This window comes from Canis lupus, chromosome 25, assembly GCF_048164855.1.
Source record: "Canis lupus baileyi chromosome 25, mCanLup2.hap1, whole genome shotgun sequence".
NCBI classification, from domain to species: Eukaryota; Metazoa; Chordata; class Mammalia; order Carnivora; family Canidae; genus Canis; species Canis lupus.
The window spans coordinates 5,347,768-5,375,147 of NC_132862.1; the positions used below are offsets into that span (position 1 = coordinate 5,347,768).

The window sequence follows — 27,380 nt, forward strand, 5'->3', positions numbered from 1 at the left end:
CAGACATCTAAATGCCATCCTCAGTCATGACGTTGTGTGAGATGTGATCAGAGTGACTACAGAAACACAAGAGAAAAAAAAAAAAAAAAAGAAACACAAGAGAAGAGGACCAAGTATTGAGCTCTGGGAAAAGACAAAGAACCAGTAAAGGACACCAAAAAGGAGCAGCCAGTGAGTTAGGAGGAAACCCAAGAGTGTGAGGTCCTGGAAACAAGGGAAAAGAGATGATTAGCAGAGTCAAATGCCACTGATAAGTCAAGAAAGCAAAGAACTCCAAAATGACTATTAGATTTAGTCACATGGGGATCCCTGGGTGGCGCAGCGGTTTGGCGCCTGCCTTTGGCCCAGGGCGCGATCCTGGAGACCCGGGATCGAATCCCACATCGGGCTCCCGGTGCATGGAGCCTGCTTCTCCCTCTGCCTATGTCTCTGCCTCTCTCTCTCTCTCTCTCTGTGACTATCATAAATAAAAAAAAATAAAAATAAAAAATAAATTAAAAAAAATATTTAGTCACATGGAGGTCATTCGTAACCCTAATGAGAATAGTTCACTATGGCAATTTAAAAACAATAGGCAGGGCAGCCCGGGTGGCTCAGCAGTTTGGTGCCACCTTTAGTCCAAGGCCTGATCCTGGAGCCCTGGCATCAAGTCCTGTGTCTGGCTCCCTGCATGGAGCCTGCTTCTCCCTCTGCCTGTGTCTCTGCCTCTCTCTCTCTCTCTCTGTCTCTCATGAATAAATAAATAAAATCTTAAAAATAAAATAAAAACAATAGGCATTTTATTTTTAGATTGTTTCTCATATGATTCATTAACAAAATACCTTCATTTTTCTTCTCACTCTTGACTACCTCATATTTAAGCAGATAGCCTTTGAGGAACTTCACTATGTTTAAGGACTTTGCAGTCCTGATTACCTTGATTTGGATTCTGGTTTTTGTTTTTGTTTTCTAGCTGTGGGTCCTCAAGCAAATTTCATAATCTAAATCTCCTCCCATATAAAATGGCAATAATGCATAACTTAAAGGTAGATACACTGTTGGGAGGACTAAATGAGATAAATAATACATAGCATATATGCATAGTAAAGCAATAAATCTGTAGCTGTTATTGTTGGAGGTGATGGTGGTATGGAGGACAAAATTAGAGATGAAGATGCATCCTCTTGCATTTGAAAATCATTTTCAGCATTGGGATCCATATTTAAGTTTGTTGCCCCCTGCTGGATTGTTTTGGAGGAAAAAAGAATCTCTTCCCTGAGTGGACAGTTAAAAATTTAACCTTTATGTAAACAGGTCTTTATGGGTCTAAAAATTACTGAATGAGAAGAGGCAGAAGCAAGTCTTACTTTCTAGTTGAAATTTTCTAGAATTCACCATAAAGATGTTGAATTATTAACAGAGAGCCAGGGGATGCCTGGGTGGCTCAGCAATTGAGCGTCTGCCTTCAGCTCAGGGCGTGATCGAGTCCCGGAATTGAGTTCTGTATCGGGCTCCCTGCACGGAGCCTGCTTCTCCCTCTGCCTGTGTCTCTGTGTCTCTTATGAATAGATAAATAAATTCTTAAAAACAAAAACAAAAACAGAGAGCCAGTGCTCTGCTACTTTAGGCAATATAACTTTGGACGGGGATTTCTCCTCTGTTGGGCCCCAGAATCCCATGTAGGATATGAGGGGATTGGACAGGTTCATCTCTAAGGCCTCTTCCAGCCCTGACATTCCGTGATACTGTGACCTAAGCTTCTGCTGTACATATGAACTGTTCCAAAATGAGCCAAGTTGAAAAAAAAAGTTTCATTCAAGTCAGGTCCTTCTAACAACCACCAGTACATTAGATCAATACTTACAGATGGGGCTTTTGCTGGAGTCTTACACTGCATTAGAGAAATAGTGGCATACCTCCTCTGGCTCACCGTCCTACAACATGTCCACAAGATATTAGTAAAGCGGAAAGAATTCAGAGAAAACTGAACCTTATCTTTTTTCAGTCTAACTCCCACTTTCCAAGCTAGGATACCACTAATGCTAAATAATTTGTGTTCAGTTACAAATGACAGATTACAATAATAATGGTATGTGAATATTCTGTACCCTATAGCAATTTATTTATTTATTTTCCCTATAGCAATTTATAATAAAATATTTTCCACTCCAATAGTGCCTTGGAGTTTTCAAAGATAAGTTTTAACAAAAGGTATCTATTATAGAACTGTGGGAAATAAGATCCTGAGATTGAAATAATTTACCTTAAACCACAAGAACTTGGAATAAATGCTTCAAATGACAGTTGCCTCTTTTATTTCTAGGCCTCTGTCAGCCTGTTACTGGCACTAGTTCACAAGGAAAGGAAGTCCTAGAAAAGTCACTTATTGAATTTATTGTCTTAAGACAACGCTACTACTAAAATAGCAAGAAAAAGGAGAATTTGTCCTACTTTTAAGATCTCCAAAGGACGGGGTGCCTGGGTGGTTCAGTTGGTTAAGCGTCTGCCCTGCATGAGCCCCACATTGGGGCTCAGCAGGGAATCTACTCTCCACCCTCCCACCCCGGGTTATGCTCATGTACCCGCTCTCTCAAATAAATAACATCTTAAAAAAAAAAGAAAAAAAAAGAAAATGAAAAGGCCTTCAGAGGCATCTGGGTGGCTCAGCGGCTGAATGTCTGTCTTGGGGGAATCCCTGGGTGGCTCAGCGGTTTGGCGCCTGCCTTCAGCCCAGGGCGTGAATCCTGGAGTCCCAGGATCAAGTCCCTCGTCGGGCTCCTTGCATGGAGTCTGCTTCTCCCTCTGCCTGTGTCTCCACCTCTCTCTCTCTCTCTCTCTCTGTGTGTGTGTATGTCTCTCATGAATAAATAAATAAAATCTTTAAAAAAAGAAAAAAAAAAAGAATGTCTTGGGCTCAGGTCATGATCCCGGGGTCCTGGGATGGAGTCCTACATTGGGCTCCCAGCAGGGAGCCTGCTTCTCCCTCTGCCTATGTCTCTGCCTCTCTCTCTTTCAATGTCTTTCATGAATAAATAAATAAAATCAAAAGAAGACCTCGAAAGGAGAGCTAGGACTCCATGCAGTTAGGTTCAACTACCTTCTTTACAAGCATGTTTTATCTTAAAAAAAAAAATCTCTGTACTTTGAGATTTTTTTTTTTGCACCCTTTTGTAAATACAGAAGAGCAGATTATCTTCTAGGGAATACCTTTTTTTTTTTTTTAAGATTGTATTTATTTATTCATGAGAGACACAGAGAGAGAGGCAGAGAGACACAGGCACAGAGAGAAGCAGGCCCCATGCAGGGAGCCCAACGTGGGTCTCCATCCCAGGACTCCAGGATCATGCCTGGGCCAAAGTCAGACGCTTACCTGCTGAGCCACCCAGGCATCCCTCTAGGCAATACGTTATTTTCTTTCATGGGGAAAATAATTCTTAGATTTTTAGGCTGCACTTCCTATTCTTTATTCTGAAAATATTTGCAACCTTTATAATTTTCTTACACGTGCTTTCAAAGCTTTCCTGCCCTGTGTTCACAGCAGTGTTTTGCACCTCTTCCCCTTTATCAGGACTCTATGCTCATTCCATTCCAGAGATTACCAGGGAAGACTGGCTTTCATTTCTGAAATTTCACATCTTATTTCCACAGACATGTCATTGGGCTTATTCTAATCTGCTTTACATTCCCTAAAAATACAGTACTTCACACTGTCTCCTCACTGTGACTAACTGAAACAACCCAGTAGGTTGTACCTCCCCAATATTTCCACTCTGTGGACAACAGCCAAGCTTTCTTACCTCAAGCTCTGTAATCTTTCCTGTAATTAGTAACCATTCCTCTGTTCCCTGCCCTGCCCCCATCCCTTTAGGACAGACAGGTTAAATTCTCCTGCAGAAGATTAAAAGGAGCTACCATACTCAAATTCAATTATTGACATTATTATTCTAAGTGGACCATATGCTGGAGTCTGGAAATCTTCCCTATTTATAGCAATGTTTATTTAATAACTGTATTTATTCATGTACCTAAAAAGCACCCAGGCAGCCCAAAGTGGAAGGCCCCTGAGAGTTTTCTTTCCTTGTGAATGTAACTTCTTGCCAGCAGCTGAGAAAGTAGGGGATTTACTTAGAGACTGTGACTCTCAGGATAATCTTTCCCCTTTTACTTCTCCAAGTATCTCTCCACCTGCCCCCTCCCCCTACCGCACCACCCCAGGACACAAAGCCAACCATTGTTAGGTACACTAATTATTTGTCCCCCCCCCCCCCGCATAATTGGTATAGTAGTACCTCAATACTAGGGAATATCAGTGCATCAAGTATACATAGTTGGAAAATTTAAAGCTGAATCAGTCTCGTGTTATCCCATGTTATCCAGGTAGTTAATTTAACTTGGCTGAAAGCATTTGGCCTCTTAAAGTCAGAGAGCTCCTCCCTAATCTGAAACCCTTATGCTTTTGTGCTAGTCCCCCTACTCATTGGTCTGCTAGAGACCATCATTGGTCTGCTAGAGCCAATCATTAAGCCAATCATCAGGACTTTTTTTTTTTTTAAGATTTATTTATTTATTTATGATAGACACAGAGAGAGAGAGAGGCAGAGACACAGGAGGAGGGAGAAGCAGGCTCTATGCCGGGAGCCCAATGTGGGACTTGATCCCAGGACTCCAGGATCACGCACTGGGCCTAAGGCAGGCGCTAAACCGCTGAGCCGCCCAGGGATCCCCAGTCATCAGGACTTTTGTGAACCAGTTGGACATCATGTGGGAAGCCTGAAATCAGCAATGGTGGCTATATTTACACCACAGAAATAAACCAGTGAATACTACAAATTAGGCTCTCACCCCACTCTCAGCCAATTGTTAAACATGTACCAGCACACCACTTGTACCACCAATGCCCCTCCCGAAGCCACTTCTCTTAGTTCTTTTACTCCTGGCAAAAAAAAAAAAAAAAAAAAAGCCTTTTCTTTTTACGTTTTGTTTGTTTGGTTTGGTTTGGTTTTGGTCTCCTAGCTGGGTTCATTCTCTTGCTTTAGGCTGAACCCTCTCTCCACAGCCAACCAAAGCCCAAAAGCCCAGCCTGGCTTCTCTTCCCAATTCAGCCTTTCAGGGTTATCTCCTAGCCCTCCAATCCCAATCTATTCATTCTTTCACAATCCTTTTATTTCTTGGCTTATAAAAGTCCCCAGCTCCTTTACCATCCCCCTCTCCCAGCATCTCCACCACTGGTACCAGTGTCACTATTCTGTGCTTTCATCTCCAGATGGAGAAGTTTACAGCTTTACTTTGTTCTTCACAACACTCCTGTGAGGTAGGAGTGCTTGGTACCTCCATTTTACAGAAGAAGACATTGAGATTCATGGGGTTAAATAACTTATCTAAAATCACACCTTGGGGGATCCCTGGGTGACTCAGCGGTTTGGTGCCTGTCTTCGGCTCAGGGCGTGATCCTGGAGTCCCGGGATTGGGTCCCACGTTGGGCTCCCTGCGTGGAGCCTGCTTCTCCCTCTGCCTGTGTCTCTGCCTCTCTCTCTCTGTGTGTCTCTCATGCATAAATAAAATCTTTAGAAAATAAAATAAAGTCACACATTGGCCCATGCTGCCTCTAGTCCAGCCTTCCTCTCTGGGATCCTCACTTCTTTCCTCAGGTTTTAAGACCCTCATTTCTGATCCACTGTTTTCTCCCCAAAAAACATTAATAAAGAACCACTTTTATATCTACAACTTTAATTACATGTTGAAATCCCCAAACCTTTCAATTATAAGACACCAAGGAAGGCTGGTGCAGAGTTCTAACATATGCGGCCCTGTACTCACGGGCACTTTGCTATTTTGACCCTCTAGTCCATGTACTTTTTTCCTTACCTTCCAGCATATTTTGTTCCAATAGAGTCAGGAATATAAGCTATTTTAGAAACCCCAAAAGGTTTTTTTGCTTCTTTCTTACAGATCAAGAGTTCCTCATTTTAGATTACATACTTCTTTGTTTTGGTAAGTTGTGGTCTCTGCTGACTTGTAAATGGATTATGTGGAACAGCCTGTAACTACAAAAATCAACTTGCTTACCCTGTTCCTTCAGCAGCTTGGTTTATTTGTACCAAACCCAAGGGACAGAGCCCAGTTCCTGTATTGTGGGAAAAGAAAAAGAGAAGGAAGGAATCCTTTGTGCTCAAAACAAAGACATTTTACATTCAGAATGCCCTTCTGCTTTACTATGCCTGAAATGACTGATAGTAAATCAAAGTTGCTCCAAAGGAAAAAAAAAAAAAAACTAACCTGGAATGTAGGTCACCTAACAAGCTATGAAACTTGTTTCCTTGATGCTAGTTCAGTCATTGGATTGGGGGTTCAGTGGGTGGTCAAGGCCTTTTGAAGACCCAGACTGCCTGCAGTGGATTTAATGCGTGCCCCCAAATTCATATACTGAAATTCCAACCTCCACTATGATAGAAATAGGAGGTGGGGCTTCTAAAGGTAATTAGGTCATGAGGTGGAGTCCTCGTGAATGGGATTAGTGCCCTTATCAAAGGACCCTTGAGAGCTCTCTTATGTGAGGATATAATAAAATGATAGTCTGCACCCTAGAAAAGGGTCCTCACTGGAACTCAGCCATGCTGACATGGAGAACTCAGACTTTCGGTCTCAGGAGCTGTGAAATAAATTTCTGTTGTTAGCCATTCAGTTTATGGTTTTGTTTGTTTGTTTGTTTGTTTTAGTTTATGGTATTTTGCTATAGCAGCCTGAGCAAAGACGCAGCCTAACCCCAAGCGCATTGTTAAGGAAGCCAAAGAAGACGAAGTCCAGATGTCAGGAAAAGTAGTGGTTGGTTATTTACTTAGTAAGCAAAAAGAGTCGGAGACGAGGACAGAATAAAACACACAAGGAAAGACGTGGTTGGGGGTGAGGAGTGGTTAGGGAAAGTAAAGATTAGGAATCACAAATATTGAAGTTAAGATTTTATTGACTCCTCAATGACAAGAGTGTAAACTCTCAGAGCCATTATAACTACTAGGAACTGGGAATTCTGGTTTCTAGTGTGATTAAGCAGCACAACCTTTGGCAAGGTCCCTAGCTGTATTGTGTCTGACTTTCCCCATCAGCAGTGTGAGGACAATACCTGCTTTAAAACAGCCCTCTAAATAGATCACTGGATTGGGATTTGGGAGATCTGGATACTAGTTATAGCACAACTGACTGAGTGGATGGCCTCTAAAGTTTCCTTATTGTAATGCATTAATTTTATATAGTGCTCTGAAAACATAAAAATCATCTAGAAACGCAAAATTACATTCTTCTTTTTCTTTTTCTTTTTTTTTTAAAGATCTTGGGACGCCTGGGTGGCTCCCAGGGTGGTTGAGCATCTGCCTTTGTTTTGGCTCGGGGTGTGATCCTGGGGTCCTGCATTGGGCTCCCCACAGGGAGCCTGCTTCTCCCTCTGCCTATGTCTCTGCCTCTCCCTCTGTGTCTCTTGTGAATAAATTTAAAAAATATTTTTTAAAAAATTAAAAAAATAAAACAAGGCTCTGAGTATTAATGTGGGACCACAGGTTGTGCTACTGCATAAACTGGAACTGGAGCCCAGGAGCCCAGCAGAGCTTAGTCATCCAGGAGCATGTGTGAATTTGACCTGGGAGAGAGCTGGTTCCCTCTATGCTGGGAGTGGGAAGTGACCACTCTGCCTCACTCTCCCACGTCTCAGTTTGGAATCTGTAAATCTCCTAAGATTTTGGACAGTTGCAAGCAAACCTAATAGGAGGAGGAGCAAGCTTTGAGGGTTGTTCACAGTGTAGAAATTGGTGTCTAATTGGATCGGGGAATGAGGGACATGAAAAGGCTTTGAATTTTCTATCTCTGGAGTCTAGGCTGGTAATCATGATAGGAAATAGCAGAGGAGATGGGGAGGCTTACTTCTGTTTATTTTTTTGAGGTAAGGTTGAAGTAAGATTGTTTTTGGCTTTCCCTTAGAGAGTTCTGGATACCTTCAGAACACACAAATAGCAAGGGCTAGTTGAGTAAGGAGTAAGTAGTAAGTATGGGGTTCCAGAGCTCAAGACGAATTTACAGGCACCATTGTTGTAGTGCTTGCCGTGGCAAACACTGGTAAAATTTCAACCTTGTAATCCATGTAAATTATATACATTAACCCATATAAGTAGCATACTGTGTTTTCCACATTTACAGAGACATAGGAGATTAAGATAATCTCTCAACTTCCTCAAGGACTTCAACTTCTCACATCCTTCTCTGCCCCACATGCTGTATGATTTCTTTGACTCATCTCTTTTACTCATTTCCCAAGGCATGGCATACCAGCTGCTCCCAATCTCTTCTATATCATTTAAACCCCTAATCTACTCTTACCCGTTCACTCATAGCAGATAACCTAGATTCCTAATTTAGTGATAGGATTAAGGGATCTAACCTGAGCTCCAACAGCTTTATCCCATCCTTCAACAAATGTCTCTATTTCTTTCTTGTTCCTGATATTATCCTCCCTCTTATCTCATTAGGGCCCCCTCCAATTTTATTAATACTAATCCCATGCACTTGTGCCCTAGTTTTTATTCTTGCTCACAGTCCCCTAGATCTTGGTTTACAAATTACCCCCTTTTCTTGACCCTTCACTCTTTATTTACACAAATTAGCACTAAACCACCATAGTGTCATTTCCTGCTTGAGTTACTACCGTAAATCTCCTTTTATTCACACTCGTACTTTTCTTTCCATCCTCCCACTCACTTCTTAGTTCTAATAAGGATCCCCACCCCATCCAGTGCCCCCCCATCACAATTTCAATTTTAAGCATCCCAGTATCCAACCACCACCTCCACTTTTCCAGCAAGAGAAAGCCAATTCCACCAATGCTTCTTTAGCAGGACTGACAAGCAAGCCATTGACCCTTCCACCTTTTTACTGTCCTTTACCCCCTTGTGTCTTCCTGTCCTTCTTTTCATAGTCCATCACTATAATTGTACTCTTGCTTACACCTGCAACTCCCTTACTCCAGTTTCTTTGTTGTGCTCACTTAGCAAAACCTCAAACCTGATTAAATCTAACCTGCCTACCCCATGCCTGCAGGCATGGCTGTGGCATCCTGACAGCCATTTAAAATTCATGACTAGGAACCAGTGGGCCTTACATTGCTCAGCAGTCATAGTGTAATTTCCTTAGTCTCTACACCTTCCCACTCTCCTAAAAGTCTTTTTTTTTTCCTAAAAGTCTTGATATCTTCTTCACAACACTCAACCCCCCCAAATTTTCTCTCCATTTCCACTCCCAGTTCATATCTTTGCATCCTGCGAAAATAGATGCAATCAGAAGAGATTGTCCACAAGCCCCCACCAATTGTTAAAATCTAATTTTCAAAAAGTTAAAATTAGACTCATACAAATATAGAATAAGCATATAGTTATGATTTGTTAACTAAGGAAAAAGACAAAGTGGTACAAAGAACACTTGAACAGGAGCGATATTTCATCAGGATATGTATTTATAAATATTAGAATAAGACTGCTAGGTTAGATTAAAAAATGCCCTACGAGGCGAAAACCAAACTCCCATACCCTGTGAGGTTCCTTTTTCCTACAGGATAGGAGTAATTTGCATTTCTGTCACACAAGAACAGTTTGCATTGCTGTAAGTTTTCTATAGAAATAGAATTGCAAAATATCCTCAAAAATAGTAAATAGAAAGTGAAGCAAAGATACCTGCCCCAGGAAAATCAGGTAATCCCCAGAGGGCCTGCTGGCCAGAGCACAGCTCCTCACTAAAAAGAGACCTTCTGATCCTGTTCGCCTATTTCCAAATTTGGGATGACTTTTCTTAACAATCTACCTATTTGTGACTTAACCCATGTCTTCTTGCCTGTCTTCTAGCTGCTCACCTGTCCATGCTCTTATTCAAGGCCAACCTTTCCACTTGGATTATATCCCACCTTTGCTTACTCAAGGATATTAGTCTAGTGATTCTCTTTTCTGTTTCCTACATCAATTTTCCCCCTCTATTCAATGGTTTTTCTTTAAGAAAATTTTTATTTATTTATTCATGAGAGACACACACAGAGAGAGAGGCAGAGACACAGGCAAAGGGAGAAGCAGGCTCCCTGTGGGGAGCCTGATGCGGGATTCGATCCCAGGATCCCGGGATGACAACCTGAGCTGAAGGCTGACAACTACTGAGCCACCCAGGTGCCCCTCAATGTTTTCTTTTAGTATAAAGACATATTCCTCCATCTCCAAAACAGCCTTCCTTGATTTTACTTCTGCCCGTGGCTACTATCTCATTTTTCTCATCTTCAAAGCAAAGAAATGTCTACAATCCCTGCCATCCCTGCCTCTAGATTCTCTCCCCCGTTCCTCGAACCCACTGGAAACAGCCTGCAGCCCCCACCCCTTCTGCAACACTGCTCTTGGCAGGGTTGTCCACGATCTCCACATCATCAAATCCAATGGTCAAGTCTCAATTCTCAGCTTATTTAACCTATCAGCATCATTTGACACTACTGACCACTGTGAAGCACTTCAGTTGAAGCACTTTCTTCACTAGGTTTCCAGGATTCTTCTGGTTTTCTTCCTGGTGGCCCTTTCTCAGTCTCCATTGTTGTTTCCTCTCGGTTCTCCTAAATTTTTAACGTCAAGGGCTGAAGGCCTCATTCCTACTCACCCTCCTTTGTTGATCTCGTCCAGACTCTTAGCTTTTATATTCTCCATAAACTGATACATACATATGTCTTCAACTTGGAATGCTTTCTAGAATTTCAGACCTGTATATCCAATTCCCTGTGGGACTCCTCTGCTTCCATATCTAATAGATTCCTAAACCTAAGCTCTTAATCTTTCTGCCTAAACATACTCCTCCCCTTTCCCATCTCAGTTAATGGCAACTCCATTCTTCCAGCAACCTGGGAGTTGTCATTGGCTCTTGTTTTTTTTTCTATCATTCCCATCGGTCTATCAGCAAATCCTAACTGCTCTACCTTTAAAATATATCTATGGAATGACCACTTTTCACTACCTCTATTATAGCCACTCTGGGCTAATGCCACTGTCCCTGCCTCTTCTATTCCTCCTGCCTATTTGCTGTCTTTTCCTGGCACAGCAGCCAGAATGAACCTGTTAAAAAGTCAGATCATAACGCTTCTCTACTTAAAGCCTTCTAATGGCTTCCCATCTGTGGTTGGTAGCTGTCTCCAGGATGGCTGCCGTCATTTCCTTCATCAACAGCCAGCGCATCATGCACATACAGCCTAGTCAAGCTTGCTCTCTACCCAATGTAACCACTGATCTGTTTTCCATCTCTATAAATTTTCCTTTTCTGGATATTTCATATCAAAAGAATCATTATTTATATATATAAATAATAATTATAATAATTACAATTATTATATAATTATTATAATTATATGATTATTATAATAATATATAAATTATATATATAGCATCTGGCTTCTTTCCCTTAGCATGTATTTGAGGTTAATTCATGTTGCAGATGTATCAGAATTATATTCTTTCTTATGCTGAACAATATTCCACTATATGAATATAGTATATTTTGTTTAGCCATGCATCAGCTGATGGACACAGGATATTAACTGTGGGTTTTTGGTAGATGTCCTTTATCAAGTTGAGGAAGCTCCCTTCTATTCCTCATTTGTTGAGAGTTTTTGTCATGAATGAGTTGGATTTTGTCAAATATTTTTTCTTCATTTATTAAGATGATCATGTGGGTTTTGTCCTTTATCCTATTAATATGATGTATTACTTTAATTGATTTTAGGATTTTATTTTTTTTAATTTTATTTATTTTTTAAAAGATTTTATTCATTTATTCATGAGAGACACAGAGAGAGAGAGGCAGACACAGGCAGAGGGAGAAGCAGTCCCCATGCAGGGAGCCCGACGTAGGACTCGATCCCCAGACTCCAGGATCACGCCCTGGGCCAAAGGCAGGCGCCAAACCGCTGAGCCACCCCGGGCTGCCCTCTAATTTAATTCTATTGTAGTCAGAGAACATAGTTTGCATGATTTGAATTCTTTTTTTAATTTGAATTATTTTAAATTTATTTTCAATTTATTGAACACATATTTTATGTCCTAACATATGAGCTACTCTGGAGAATGTTCCATATGTGCTTGAAAAGGATATCTATTCTGCAGTTGTCGATCAGAGTTCTATAGATAACAATTTGGCCAAGTTTGTTGATAATTCTGTTCAATTCTCCTAGACCTTCAGTGATTTTCTATATAGCTGTTCCATCCATTATTGAGAGTGGGGTATTGAAGTCCCCTGTTTTTCTTTCATATATTTTGTAGATCTGTTATTGTGTACATATGTGTAATTATTATGTCTTCCTGATGAGTTGATGTCTTAATCATTACTAAATGTCCCTTTTTGTCTTTAGTACCAGTTTTTTGGGGAGGGTCTCAAGTCTATTTTGTCTGATTTTAATATAGTCACCCTGGCTTTCCTATGGTTATTATATCCATAGTAATATTTTTTCAACCTTTTACTTTTAATTTATTAATATCATGGAATCTAGGGTGTCTCTTGTAGACATCTTACAGTTGGATTTTACTTTTTTATTCAGTCAGCCAATTTCTACTTTTGATTAGGATGTTTACACCTTTCACAATTAATGTAATTATTGATCTGACTTGATTTATATTTACTGTTTTAGTATTCATTTTCTAGATGTTTCTTTTTGGTTCCCCTCTTCCTCCTTGACTGTCACTTTTTGTGTTAAATAAGTATTTTTAATGTGCCACTTAATTCTTATGTAGACTTTTTAACATATTTTTAAGCTATTTTCTTAATAGTTAATATAGCGATTATACTATACCTCTTAATATTATCTACTACAGATTAATACAAACTTAATTTCAGTAAAATATAAGCTGTCCCAATATAACTCTCTCTCTCCCCTCCTTTGTGCTATTATATATCTCACATATGTCTTTTAATAACTAATATCATTATATTTATATTATATAAAATGTTCATCATTATCATATATATCACATGCATATGTTATAACCCATCAATATAGTGTTCTAATTATTGCTTTATACAATTTCATATGTTTAAAAGAAGTGTTGTGAATAAGAAAATATATATTTATAGAGTCCTATTCTAACCCAGAAATTTACCATTTCCAGTGCTTTTCATTTCCTCCTGTGGATTTAAGTTACTATCTGGTGTCCTTTCCTATCACCCTGAAGGACCCCTTTAGCATTTCTTGTAGGACAGCTCTACTAGGGACAAACTCCCTCAGATTTGTTTATCTGGGAACGTTTTAATTTCTCCTTCATTTTTAAAGAATAGTTTTGTGAGATACTGAGTTCTTGGGTGATAGCTTTTTCTTCACACTTTGATTATGCAATTCCACTGCCTTCCAGTCTCCATTGTTTCAAACAAGAAATTATATCTCTATATCTATCTATCTATCTATCTATCTATCTATCTATCTATCTATCCATCATCTATCATCCATTGTACATGATGGTGGTTTTTCTCTTGATGCTTTTTAAGATTTTCATTTTGTTTTGGCTTTCAACAGTTTGTATATTGTATTTAGGTGTGGATCTCTTTGTAGTTTTCCTGGTTGGGTGTGTTGAGCTACTTGGATATGTAGATAAATGTTAATCTGTCCTTGACAGATTAATTTGTCCTTGACAAATTTGAGGACATGATTTCTTCAAAATTTTTTCTGACCTCTTCTCTCTTCTCCCATTACACCTGTTGTTTTCTTTTAAATGATTTATTTATTTATGAGAGAGAGAGAGAGAAAGAGAGAGCTTGCATGTGTGAGGGGGAGGGGCAAAAAGAAAAGGAGAGAGAGTCTTAAGCAAACTCCCCATTGAGGGCAGAGCCCAAGGTGGGCTCAGTTTCACAACCCTGAGATCACAACCTGAGCCAAAACCAAGAGGTAGACACTTAACTGACTGTGCCCCCTAGATGTTCCTCAATACATATGTTAGTATGCAAGATGTCCCACACGTCTCTGAGGCTCTGTTCATTTTTCTTCAGTTTTTATTTTCTCTATTCTTCAATGGATAATTTCTGTTGATCTCCCTCCTAGTTTACTAATTCTTTTCTTCTGCCATCTTGAATTTGCTTTTGAGCCCCTCTAGTGAATTTTTCACTTCAGTTATTGCTTATTTTCTCTTCTAGAAATTACATTTTAAAAATTCTTAATACTTTCTTTTTTAAAAAATATTTTATTTATTCATGAGAGACACCCAGAGATGCAGAGAGAGAGAGGCAGAGACACAGGTAGAGGGAGAAGCAGGCTCCCTGCATGGAGCCCGACTTGGGACTGGATCCTAGGTCTCCAGGATCAGGCCCTGGGCTGAAGGTGGCGCTAAACCACTGAGCCACCCGGGCTGCCCAATACTTTCCTTTCTAAGCATCTTTATTGATTCATTATTGTCCTATTTCTTTTGATTCTTTAAATATGACATTTTAGTTCTTTGAGCATATTTATAATAACTGCTTTGATGTCTTTGCCTGCTAATTGCAACTTCTGGGGACACTCAGAGATGGTTTCTATTGACTTTTGCTTTTTCGGAGAATGAGTCATACTTCCCTATCTCTATGCATATTTTATTGATAACTGGATTTTTATTTATTTTTAAAATTATTTTATTTGAGATAGAGAAAGAGCAAGTAGAAGTTGGGTGCAGTGGCAGAGGGAGAAGCAGGTTCTGTCCTGCACAGGGAGCCCAATGCAGAGCTCCAACCAGGACCCTGGAATCATGACCTGAGCCGAAGGCAGACCCTTAACCAACTGAACAACCCAGGAGCCCTGAAAACTTGATTTTTAAAATAATATATTGTAGCAACTCTGGATTCTGATTTTCTCTCTTAAGGCTGTCTTTTGTGTCATACATTTAGAAATTTGCCTAAGTTCAGCCTATGCAATATGTCTCTCCGAAGTGTGTGGCTGCTCCTATCTCTGCTTTTTCATTTAATTTAATTTTATTTATTTATTTATTTATTTATTTATTTATTTATTTATTTAGTCTGGCTTTATAGGGTCACTCCTGTCCCTGTACCTAATTAGCCCCATGGTAAGCCAATCATGGGATGGAAATTATGCTCACACACCTCAAGCCAATAAGGCTTCTGTCCTCTGAATTTGTGTGGGGGCACAGGAGCACATTCAAAGTTTAGGCTTTTACTTTTACTTTCCATTGGGCCTTTTCATAGCTTCTCTATGCATGAATCCTCCAGGTCAGCTAGGAGTCCATAGTGATCTTAAGCCCTCTGTTCTCAGCTGTAAATGTGTACATTCATCCCACCACTACAGTAACCTCAGGTTAGTAGAATCACTGGCCTGCTCCTGCTCCAAATCAAGTGAGCCCTCTTTGGCTGTGGCAGCAAAGATGCTGGTCCTATGGCATCTCCCCATCTTGGTAAAATTTCCACATGAGTGGGCTGGAGGGAAGAGGGCTGGAAAATGGGAGCATCCCCAGGCAAGAGGGCCACAGATTCCTGCTGTTAGTACAGAATTTTAGCAGTTGTTCAAGCATAAACACTCCTCATATTGTTATATACCTTTGAACTATCTCCAGAGTGCTAAAAATTGTCGTTTTCATCAATTTTTTCCAGCTCTGTAATGGCTTTTTAAGGGAGAGGATTTGCTCACCTGTTCACTCTGCCATAACTGGAAGTCCCACCCTTCTCAACAAAAATTTCATGAATAATAAGTGACTAAACGCTGCGCAATCCACTTTCTAACTCTACCCCTCTACTGAAACTGTCTCATCTGAAATGATCAGTTGCCTTCCAGGCACTAAAACAGGTTCTGAGTAAGACAGACCTGGGTTGAATTCCAGTTCTGCCACATAGTAATTGTGTACTTGGCAAGTTGTAGTTACGTTCTCAAAGGTTTGTTTTTTCTTTTGCTCAATGGCTAAAACAATGCCTATGGTGTTATTGGGAGGAGAGTGGGGTCTGAGTAAGCATCTAGGTGGACGCTTCAGGATTCTTTCCAAAAGTGTTTGTCAGGAACCCTGAGCTCCTGTGAAGAGGTGAGTCTGGGATGCTTCTTGACCATTTCATAGCCCTTACACTCAATGGGAATGCAAGGATAAGATCATGAAAATCCTTGGAGACTGGATCTATTAGACACAACTATAAGGTATTATTATGTCTTATTATGATGTTCTTCGGGAACTTTTTAAAATCCCTCTCTCTGGGAAATTCTGGGTATAGGAAAATTTCTAAAAAAAATAGGGAAGCTACTGAAATTACTTCTCTGACTTCTTTTATCCTGGACATTTTCACCATTATATTGTTGATATTTTCTGAAAGATCAGGACTACAGATGTAATCCTTCTTAATAAGAAACTCTCACATTTTTAGGTGTTTATTCTTCTAAGAACTGAAGGATATGGCCCCCCAAATCAAAATAAAACATCAGTTTGGTGGTTAAAGATGAAGAAGGAGGAACATGACCAAATAGAATGCTTGGAATTTGAAATAAAAATAGTGTAGTGAGGCCATCACCATTTAGGGCTTTGTTGAAAGTTCAGTTCTTTCTGCAGGAAATGCATGTTTAAAAACAGAATAAAAAACAATTTCTCTTTTCATATTCTTTAAAATTTCATCCTTATTTGCCTCCCTTTAATTAGCGATGCACTATTTATTATTCACTATTGTTATTTGTTTTTTCACTTGTCAGTCAGGCTGTCGGTTCTTCAACAAAGGCAGGGATGGTCCTTTTGTGTATCTTCCTCCATGCTTGGTACTGTCTCTTACTGTCACCTACAACCAATGATTATGCTCATTTCAACTCCTTTAATCAGAAACCTTCAGTGACTTTCCACTTTACCTAAGAGTGCTTCTCAGATTTTTTTTGATTGCATGTGCTTATCAGTAAACTAATGCTTACATATCCTCTGACAGACTCATGTAATTTACTTTAAAACTGCACGTCTATCGTATATAAATTATAAACATCTACCAATATAAGAAGTTTAAGAGGAGGACATTTTTAAAAAGTATAAATAGGGGCACCTGGGTGGCTCAGTTGGTTAAGCATCTGCCTTCAGCTCAGGTCATGGTCTTCAGGGTTCTGGGATCGAGCCTCATGTTGGGTTTCCTACTCAGTAGGGAGTCAGCTTCTCCCTCTCCCTCTGTAGCTCCTCTTGCTCGTGTTCTGTCAAATAAATTTTAAAAACCTTTAAAAGATTATAAATAAATTTTTAATAAATTTTTATTTATTTATTTATTCATGAGAGACACAGAGAGAGACAGAGACATAGGCAGAGGGAGAAGCAGGCTCCATGCAAGGAGCCTGATGCAGGACTCGATCCTGGAACCCCAGGGCCGAAGGCACACGCTCAACCGCTGAGCCACCCAAGCACCCCTATAAATAAAATTTGTATGCAGGGAGCCTGACATGGGACTCGATCCCAGGTCTCCCAGGATCCCACCCTGGGCTGAAGGTGGCATTAAACCGCTGGGCCACCAGAGCTGCCCTAAATATAGGTTCTTGAAAACCACACCTTTCAAACTGGGGTTTGTTGATCCTTGAATAACACGGGTTTAAATTGCACAGATCAACTTATACGGTAATTTTGTCTCAGTACAGTACTGTAAATGCATTTATTCTCCCTTCTTTATGGTTTTCTTAATAACTCTTTTCTCTATTCATCGTAAGAATAATTCATATAACATGTAAAATATATGTCAATCGATGCTTTACATTATTAGTGAGGCTTCTGGTCAACAGTAGGCTATAAGTAAAGTTTGGGGGAAGCTAAAAATTATACATGGATTTTCAATGGCATAGGGTTGTTGGTGCTCATATCCCTGCCTTGTTCAAGGGCCAGCTGTTTATACTGTACATAGCATAGTTTTAGGGGGCTCAATTTCGATTCTTAACTACAAAATGCACCCTCTCCTGAAAGCGACTTGCCTGGGAATGGCTGGCATTGAGCTCATTTCTTTTCTCTACCTACCCTTTGCCAACTGCTCTGGCTCTTTACAACAGAAAACCATCCCTGAGCCATCTGAACTGTGCTTTGTCCCCAAACGAAGGGATAATCTGAGAATGCACTAGACTTGACGAGGAATTTCTTGAGAGCCAAGTAAGACACACTGACAGGGCAGCGCTTTATCTCATTCCCTGGAAAATACTGGCAAGCCTCTGTGCTGTGGACAACAGCTTTCTTAGAAGTCACATATGAGGTGGTGGATGACCTTGTAGGAATATAGTGGTTTTTTTTTTTTAATTTTTTTGGTAAGATTTATTTATGTATGGGGAGTGGGGAAGAAGGGGAGGGAGAGAGAATCCCAAGCCAACTCCGTGCTGAGTGCAAAGCCTGATACGAGGCTCGATCCCACAAACCCGAATCACAATCTGAGCCGAAACCAAGAGTCGGCTGCTGAACCAACTACACCACCCAGGCGCCCTGGGATATAGTGTTTTTAATTAGAAAATGAAGCTAAACTTTTTATGACAGAAAGTAAGTCTGTTTAACTGACTGGTTTAGCCATGTAGGTTGGTCTTGCCAATTAAGTGATATTCCACGAGTGGAATGGGCGAGATCTATGGCTCCATGTTTTTGATGAAAATATATGCAGACACTTATCCAATACAGAATACATCAGAAATTACAACATGTGTAACTCTTTCAACTTTGGTGACCACTGCCTTGAACTAACATTCACAATTTCCACAACCACCCAGATGCTTTCCTGTCTTCTCTCCTGTTAGTCCCCCTAAGCTTTAGCCAAACCACATCCATGCTCCCATATAGGCACTCTTCCGGGCCTATACCTGTGTATGTGTTCATATCGGTTCCTCCCTTGGGAAGACCCTTCCCTCCCATCTCCATGTGTTGCATTCCTACCTAACAGCTGCTTGGTCTGAGGCACTGATTAGGTATTGAGGATGGAAAATTAACATAATGATAATGATGGCCCTGTTTTCACAGGAGGTAAGAGATTAGTATGGGAGACAGAGAGAAGCAGTGACAAGTTTTATAGAGCCATGATGGGGAACTGTGAGGTTCTGGGAACTCAGCAGGGGTATCCTCTCTTCACCTGGGGAGTCAAGGAAGTCTCAGAGGAAGTGACTAGAAAGCCAAGGCCCACTGGTTGAGGAGTGGGCTCCTGGTCAGGAGTTAGCCTGACATTTTGCAGGAATGGGAGAGAAGAGAACTGATCTATGTTGAGAGAACGAAAGAGAGCTTAATTGACAGTGTCAGGCAACTCCTCTGTGAAGTTAGGATTTTGACCAGGAGAGACACACTTACCTAACTGTAGGGTCCAGACAGAAATTTCTACCAAGCTCAATCTGTTTCTATTCAATTCTAGAGAGATTGGTCACAGTCTCTCAAAAGCCCAATTTAGAATAGGCTGTAAGTCAAGGGAGAGGTCATCTCTATAAAAATTTTCCCTTGCTTTTTTCCAAAAAAGCAAAATATTTGAACCCGGCCTCAATTGCTAGGGGAATGGGCAGCCTTTTTATATTAGGTCCACCAGAAATAGTGCTAAATGAATACTCTTGGGAAGTCTGGCTCTGTTCTAAGGGTGGAGGCACCCTCTAAACAAATTCATTAAAAAAATAAGGAGAAGCACAGAAGATAAAACATTCAGTTTTCAGGGATTGCCTTGTGCCACAACAGAGGAAAGACTGTGAAGGCTTAAGATATCTGGCTCTTCACTGTTCTACCTCTGCTCCTCTCCTTCACGGTCCTGGGACAGAGGCCATGAGATGATCTTCACTGAGGAATGTTCAAGTCTCCGTTTCATGCCACCATTCACAGTGTTGGTTTGTTATCAGCAATTTATGTCTATGAAAGACTCTCCTCTACAAATACATTAGTAGAAGAGAGGTATGATAGATGTAGCCATCAACCATCAAATCTTTCCTATACTGGTCACAGTTTGGTACCCAATAACTCTTTGTTCATTCAAAACAGAAAATATATTAAAAAAAAAAAACCAGAAAATATTTTTTTAAAAAAAGAAAAAAAAAAAAAACAGAAAATATACTCAGCCTTCTAGTTCTCTGATACAGACCACCCACACATCATTGCAATGGATTTTTACTTTATTTCTCATCTGTTTTCTTAGTTGCGTACCTTCCTCAAGCGCCCATGTGGAGGGTTAACATTTTCTCTATGAAAATATTCACTGTGGCTATAGAATCAGGTAAGCCTCAACCAGGAGGATGTAGTTATTGAAGCACCAAAGGACATCATTATAAAACACTGACTGTATGTGGAAGTCACATGACGTGGACCCCAAGGACTACACAACCAGTTACATTCCTATAGATTGTATTGTTGGTAAAGCTACTTCATCTTTAAGCTGTAAACTAAACTATAACTGTAAACTGTAACTGTAAACTGTAAACTCATCCCAGAACACAAAAATTCATTTTTGCTAGAAAGCTATTATCAAGCTCTGGAGGGTCAAAACTACGTTTGCTAACATTTTCCCATTAGAAATGTTTCCTATCAGTGATACCATATTTTTCCAGATGGGTGGGCCCACTGTAATCCTGCTCTAAAACTCTGCTTTCTATCAGTCCCCAAAGCATTTTCTGATTATGGCTTTTAATAAAGTTTGCAACGATGGTGAATGCAGGTTTGTGCTGCGGTACGTATACAGATGCATTTGCAAATGGATTTAGACCTCTGTGTGAAAAGAGCCTGAAGTCTCCCAAATAGAAAAATCTTCAAGTAAATCAGAACTGACTCAAGAGTTTGGAAAAAGGCACCGGGCTTAGTGACCTTACATCAAACCACAGCCAAGGCCGCATTTTAACACGTCCCCACTCCCAGATTAATTTTATGTCTGTCACCCCTTTAAACCTTTGAAATTCCTTCCATCCAGCAAAATTCAGGAGAACAAATACATTCTGACTTCTGCCCCTGATACGTCCCTGTGTGCCTTGATGAAAAACCCAGTTTCAGTTTTCAGCCCTGCCCCTGAGAGAGGCGCAGGTGTAATGAAATGAATCATGCCTCCTCTTTTCCCTCGAAGCCCCAGGTTTTCTGAGAACACCTGCAGAGCGCTTGCCAGTACATTTAGGCCTGAGGGCTCCTCCAAACCGAGCCCATTTTCTTGCAGAGGTTCAATTTACTCTCTCTTTAGATAAGTAGAGCTGCATGCGAAGCGAGCTGGGCGCCAGAGCCTCTGCTGGGCCAAGGCCCGGCCTCCCCCTGCAGCCCACACCTGTCCCTGCCGGGCGGGGCCTGCAGCGGCGCGGCGCGGCCAGCAGATGGCGCCGCAGCTGAATGTTCGCGAGCCGCTCTCTACCCTGCAGAAGAGTCTGGAATAAACAGGAAGGGGAATTTTTTTGTTTGTTTGTTTAAGCATTCTAATTTTTTTTTTAAACATATATCGCCTTCTTTGTCGGGTCAGAGGCTCTTTTTATTTAAGTCGACATGCATTTGAAGTTTAAAAAAAAAAATGAGCACGCAGTCCCAAATACATGGTTGTTGTTGTCGTTGTTTAGTATTTCCATTCTTTCAAGGGACCCAAGAAGTAACTTTTTAAAGTAGCAGGAACGGTCACAAGGGCATCGTGGTTCAGGGACGTTAGCGGGCAGCGCTGGATAAAGACCAAAACACCACAAAACACAACCCCCGGCAGAGGGCAAGGACGCCAGCGGGGCGGCCTCCCCAGGCCGCGGCGGAAGCGACCTCAGCGAGGGGCGGGGCGGGGCGGGGCGGGGCGGGGGCCGCGAGAGACAGCGCCGCCTGCTGGCGGGAAGGGGGAAAGCGCGGATCTCGCCCGAGGCTGCGGCGTCGCCTCCCGGGACCGCTGGGGCTGAGCCCACGTTCCAAAGTCGCCTGCGCTCGGGATGCTGCACGATATGCCCCACGACCGCGCGGGCCCGAAAGCGAGGGGCACAACCCGAGCAGCCCTTCTGTCCAGAAGGGAAACCTTATGGTTTGGAAACCCAATGCTCCAAAGGGCTTGACTGTTTTTAAAGCTTCCTAAAGCTAAAAAAAGGATCATTGTTATTTGAGACGATCCTAAAGCAGAGGGAAGATAGAACCCGATAGGAACTCTCTTTCATTTATCTTATCCTGCTGTAAGTTATTTACAAAATATCATGAGTGCTTATCATAATTGGGGGGGAAAAAAAAAACAATGGGCAAGGGACTGAGTTTCGCGGTGATCGCGCTTATCATTTCCCATAACGGCCCCTCATTTTTATTCCAGGATTGTTGCAGTGGGGTTTCTTGAGTCCCTCCTCCTCTCCCCACTTCCTCTTTCTCTTCACTCATTTGACAGGAGCCTCCGCAATCATCTGCCTAGAACACGTCATCATCATCCACTGGGAGAGAGTGTGGCACCACCTTTCTCCCCCTATGGCTGAGGCCCACAGAAAGAAGACGAGGGGTTTGCGCTTCTGCTCCTGAGCCGGCGTGGTTGCCGGGAATTGTAACCTGCAAGATGATGCCAGACAGCAGCTTCCACGTTAAAAAAAAAGGAAGGAACTTTATGTTGCCCTTCATTAGCTGATGCTTTCTCCGGTAGAGCCCTGTCCTTCAAGGGCCCAAATGATGCTCTATGTCCCTCCCGCTTGCAGAGCTTCAGTGCATTTAAGTGTAAAAATCGCACATCTCTGTTTTTCTTCTAGTAAGGGAGTAAAGACGTGGCGGACGTTTTCGTTTGGATTAGTCATGCTGATCAGCTCCCTGTTCTCTGAAATGAAAATCCCCATCTCCCATCAGGGTATAGCTGTAGGCATAAATTACAGGCTCTGGTTCAGAACAGGGGCCTCTCTTTTGTCTAGTAGCACCAGAAACACACTAATTAGGGATCTAACTGGAACACAAGGCTTCTTGAGGGTCCTGGAGGAGGAAGGTTGGGCCTCCCAAGTCCTGTACTGATTTTTTTTTTTTTAAGATTTTATTTATTTATTCGTGAGAGACATAGAGACAGAGAGAGAGGCAGCGACACAACACAGGCAGAGGGAGAAGCAGGCTCCATGCAGGAAGCCTGACGTGGGACTTGATCCCAGGTCTCCAGGATCACACCCTGGGAGGAAGGCAGGAGCTAAACCGCTGAGCCACCGGGGCTGCCCTGTACTGATTATTTGGGCTGTAGCCTCACAATCTGGATCCATCCAGATGAGCCCTGAGAGCTCAGTGTTTGGAACATGAAGAAGAGCAATAAATATATAGTAACTTAGAGAATCAGGAACATGATCCAAAAGGAAGCTTGGCATTTGCTTTATCAGCAGAGAAACAGAGGTAAAGGAGGGAGTGTCTCCCTAAGGGTTACTCTGTTATAAGAGTGTCCTCCAGGGAGAGGATACATGAACAGGGCAGTTGATAACATTAATACAGTGCAAGTAGGCTCACGTTTCCCTGCATCTCAGGACTGCTGGACCTAGTGTTACTAAATTAATGGACAAGGACACACCTCTGAGCCTTTCCTGCAGTGATCCTCAGAGGGAGTCGGCTCAGACAAAGCAAAGCAGCTTCTCTCTCCATTCTCTTTGTTCTCCCTTGGAAAATGGCCTCTCTGTAAAGTCTCATACACTGGCTGCTTTCACCTCTTGTACGAGGGCAAAATAATCACCAATAATGATTTGGAGGCATATTTTTGGAGCCCTGAATTCTGCAAAATGTGGGATCAAATTATTTTTAGAATTCTAATACACTGTAAATTTTTATTCTGGGTGTCTAGGCAAAAATTTCAGGGAGGTGCCCCGCTTTAACAAATAAAAATAAGAATATCATCTCCAGAAAGGGGTAATGGAGACAGAGTGTTTTGAATCCCACTTAACCTAATAATGACATGCCCTGTACCTTATGCTTTCTCACAGGGGTTATGATTTAATGACCACATTCTTTGTCTGCTGAGAAATCCCTTCAGCAGTAAAACGGTTCTCTGAGAAATCACACTTTTTTATACTATATGTGACTTTTTTTCTAATAAGAATGATCTAACACAGCTCCTTTAAAAGTAAGGACATTCAAATTTTCTATCCCAGATTTTAAGTGTGGAATTAAGACAAAGGGTGCTTGTTCTTGTATCAGGAAGAGGCATGCCACTCTCCGAGCACTCAGAGCATCTGCTGCCTGGACTGATTCTTAAACCAAAAGCCACACATGGCTTCTGTGCTTGACAGCTGAGGTGGCTTTTTATGGCCAGTATGAGCCAGCTGGAATGGGTTCACATGCACAACAGAAGATGGGCTCTGTGGGTCAAGAGAAAGCTTACTAGGCTGAGAAGGACGAGGGTGACAGTTGAGAAATACTCTAGGTTTACTCCTTGGGAATGCTCCCTCCCCCAAAGTAAGGACTTTCAGTTCCTTTATGGGGCATCCTCAGGCTCTTTATGACAGTTCTTCCTTTGGGGGGATTTTATCTGCTTACTAGATATTGGCTATTTTGTCCAGAATAATGGAACATCTGCATGTTTTTATTCAATCAAGCCTAAGGCTGAACAGAGAGCCGCTCCTTTGCGCCAGCTCCTGGTGACTTCATTCTTTCTAGCACTCTCTGGAGAGGGAATGAGAGCAGCCCCCAGCCAGAAAACCAGCCCCGGTTAGCAGCTAATTTAATGGCTCAAGTTCCACAACTGAGGCCCAGATAAGCTTCTAAAATAATTCTGAGGCTGATATAAGGAACGCATAAGCAGGTGTTAAGGGAATATATATATATATATATAATCTTTGTAATTAACAGAAAATTTTTTGATAAAGTAGCCACTGGACATGTATATTCATACTACTGTGCTGTGTTTATGTTACTATGTTACCCCGATGGCATAGTACAGAATGCCTTTAACCCACAGGTTCTTTCCTGTGTTAATGTGGTATATCAAGGTACTTCAATTTAATAGCCATAGCATTTGGAGGGCAAGAGCCCTGTCGTGCACTTTCTTTATGTTTCACACAGTAGCCTGCAGAATATTAGATGTGCAGTAGGTGATCAGGAAAGAAGTGCTTAAAAAAATAAATATATATATATATATATATATATATGGACTAAAGGAACAAGGAGTGACTGTGCTTTAATCCTGAGATTAGGCCTGCCTTTATTGTCATGCCTGAGGAAACTGGACAGTGATGCTTCAAAGCAGAAAACTGGAGTGGAGACATCGCAGCTTCTCCGGCTGACAGCAGCTGGCTTGCCTATATGCCAGAAACCGTATAAGTACTTTACACACATGATCTCAGGTATACTTCACCCCAGACTAAGTTAAGCATTATTTTACATATGACAAAACATTCCCTAAGCCACACAACTAATAAATAGCCTATTCGGGACTGGAGTCCAGAGCTAAGTCAGTCTCTAAAATGCATGCCTGTAGGCACATTCATGCTCCAGGATATCTAATAACAATGTCTGTAGCTCCATTTGCTAACTACCCTTCTCTGCAGAACTGCCTCAAGACCTAATATCTGGGGTGGGAGGGAAAGAGAGGAAAGAGGACAATAAGCAAACACAATTCATAACTTACGAGGCTTGGGTCTTCACGGTTGTGAGGTTCTTTCCTGTGTGTTATTTCATCCTCACAGCACTCTGTCGGGTATGTTACTGTGATCTCTTAAAAATAAGGAATATATCTCTGGAGAACAGGTGCAATTAAAACAACAACAACAACGTGCTAAAATTCAGAGGCCGGGAGGTAACAAATCTGCTGACAGGTGACACCACACCTGCCTCAGCCTCTCACCTCAACCCAGAGGGCTGGGGTCGGTGCTTCCCACACTCCCTTCCTTTCTTATTAATGCTCAACGAGCCATAAAGCTTATGCCTGTCTCTACCCGCACCATAAATTCAAATATATTAGTGTTGGCTTGATGTGCCCTTAAGTCATTTCAAAAGCGGAGGAGAGGTAGAGAGGAAGCAGTAAAAATGACAATGCATGGAATGCTCTGTAATGATTAAAAAGAATGAATTCCATTTAAATGTACTGCCGTGAAGTGATGTTCATGGGCATAGCAAGCTGACTAAAACAGTAAGAACAAATTGCAGAATAAAAAATAGCATGTTACCATGTGTGTTTTTTAAAGACACAAAACTGTGTGATACACACAGCTGTGCAAACACACACAGAAAACAGTTGGGTTATACCCCAAATTGATAACTGATTTCCCTGGGGAGAGGACGAGGTCTGGGGTGAGGTGGGTAACATTGGCCTACTTTATCTTTTCACAAGATCGTTTTTTCAAATAACGTGCGTGTAAAAGAAAAAAAGGAAGGAAAGAGCAGAAAAGAAACGAGTGGTGCTGCTGGAAAAGAAAAGATGAGTAACACGCAGCACAGTACCATAAGCAGTATGATATATGCCAGATGAAAATCCACTGCCTCATTCATGTCCATAAGGGACCAGTGGATTAGCAGAGAGTTCTCATTTTGGCATTGTTACTATGAATTGGGCGATTTTTAAACTATAATGTCTCCTAACTTTAGCAGAAATACAGTGCTGAGAAGTACATTGGACCTGAAACCAGACAGCCTAAGTTCAAGGCCTTACTTTGCAGTTCTCTAATCTTGCACAAAATTCTCAGGGCCTTAGTTTCCTTATCTGCAGAGTGAAGATAACAGTAACATACTTCATAGGGTGCTTCAAGGATTAAGTGAGATAACACACAGGAAAGAATAGCAAAATCATGCAGACTGAGACTTGGAACTTATAAATTATGATTGTGTTTACTGTCTTCCCACTCTTCCTCTCCCACTTTAAAGAATTACGTTTTCTCACACCTTCAAGATGTCTCACATCTTCACGTATGTCCCCCACACCGAGGCAGAGCTAAATGAACAAACCATCAGTCTTCAGTATAACATTTGCTGATCACAGGCCTCCATTATTTGAGGCTTTAGGCTTTAGATTATGAACATGCATAGCTTTTAAGCTTCAATCACCTGCATTCATGTATTTTAAAGAATGTATTCATTTGATTCATTTATAAATACACTCTTTTCCTATGAAAACTACTTTTGATGCAAGAACTAAAATATCCAAATCAGAGAGGCCATTTAAAGTACAAGCCAAAAATATAATTTAAAAAGATTTTTTTTTTTTGCATCTTAAATGTGCCTTATTTGTGGTCCTACTAAAATTTCAAGCTGTTCTGAAATTTCCAGAATTGCAAGCCTTATAATAAAAAGGATTTCAAAAATAATAAAAGAAACACTAATACCAGCAATATAACCAGACACAAAGGAGAAACATGAGAAGATTAATAAATATCAGTTGCATGCACACAGCACCATGCCGACACCGCATGATGTAACTATGGTCAGTTACAGCCTCACCTCTGAAACACAGCCAGGTTCTCTACTTTTGCTGGTTGTGCCTGTGTTAAAAAGCGCAGGGACCTGAAGGTTTCTGGTGAAGTAAAGAAGAATCCAGTTTAAGTGGTTTTGCAGTTTGGGTTCGGAAAGGATCCATTTGAAGGAACC

At 41.2% G+C, this 27,380-nt stretch overlaps 1 protein-coding gene and 1 long non-coding RNA gene across 3 annotated transcripts in view; both read right to left on the bottom strand.

Annotated features, from left to right (window-relative positions):
- Window positions 1-27,380, bottom strand: part of TUBA1C (tubulin alpha 1c) — a 74,646-nt gene that overhangs the window by 9,849 nt on the left and 37,417 nt on the right. The gene's annotated exons all lie outside the window — the stretch shown is intronic.
- Window positions 426-27,372, bottom strand: LOC140617141 (uncharacterized). Of its 2 annotated transcripts, XR_012017370.1 has the most exons (6): window positions 27,234-27,372; window positions 25,429-25,514; window positions 16,999-17,140; window positions 6,046-6,103; window positions 5,370-5,541; window positions 426-1,913 (listed from the first exon to the last, which is right to left on the bottom strand). It is a non-coding gene; the product is annotated as an uncharacterized lncRNA (long non-coding RNA). The 2 variants fall into 2 exon arrangements; XR_012017371.1 differs by lacking the exons at window positions 5,370-5,541; window positions 6,046-6,103.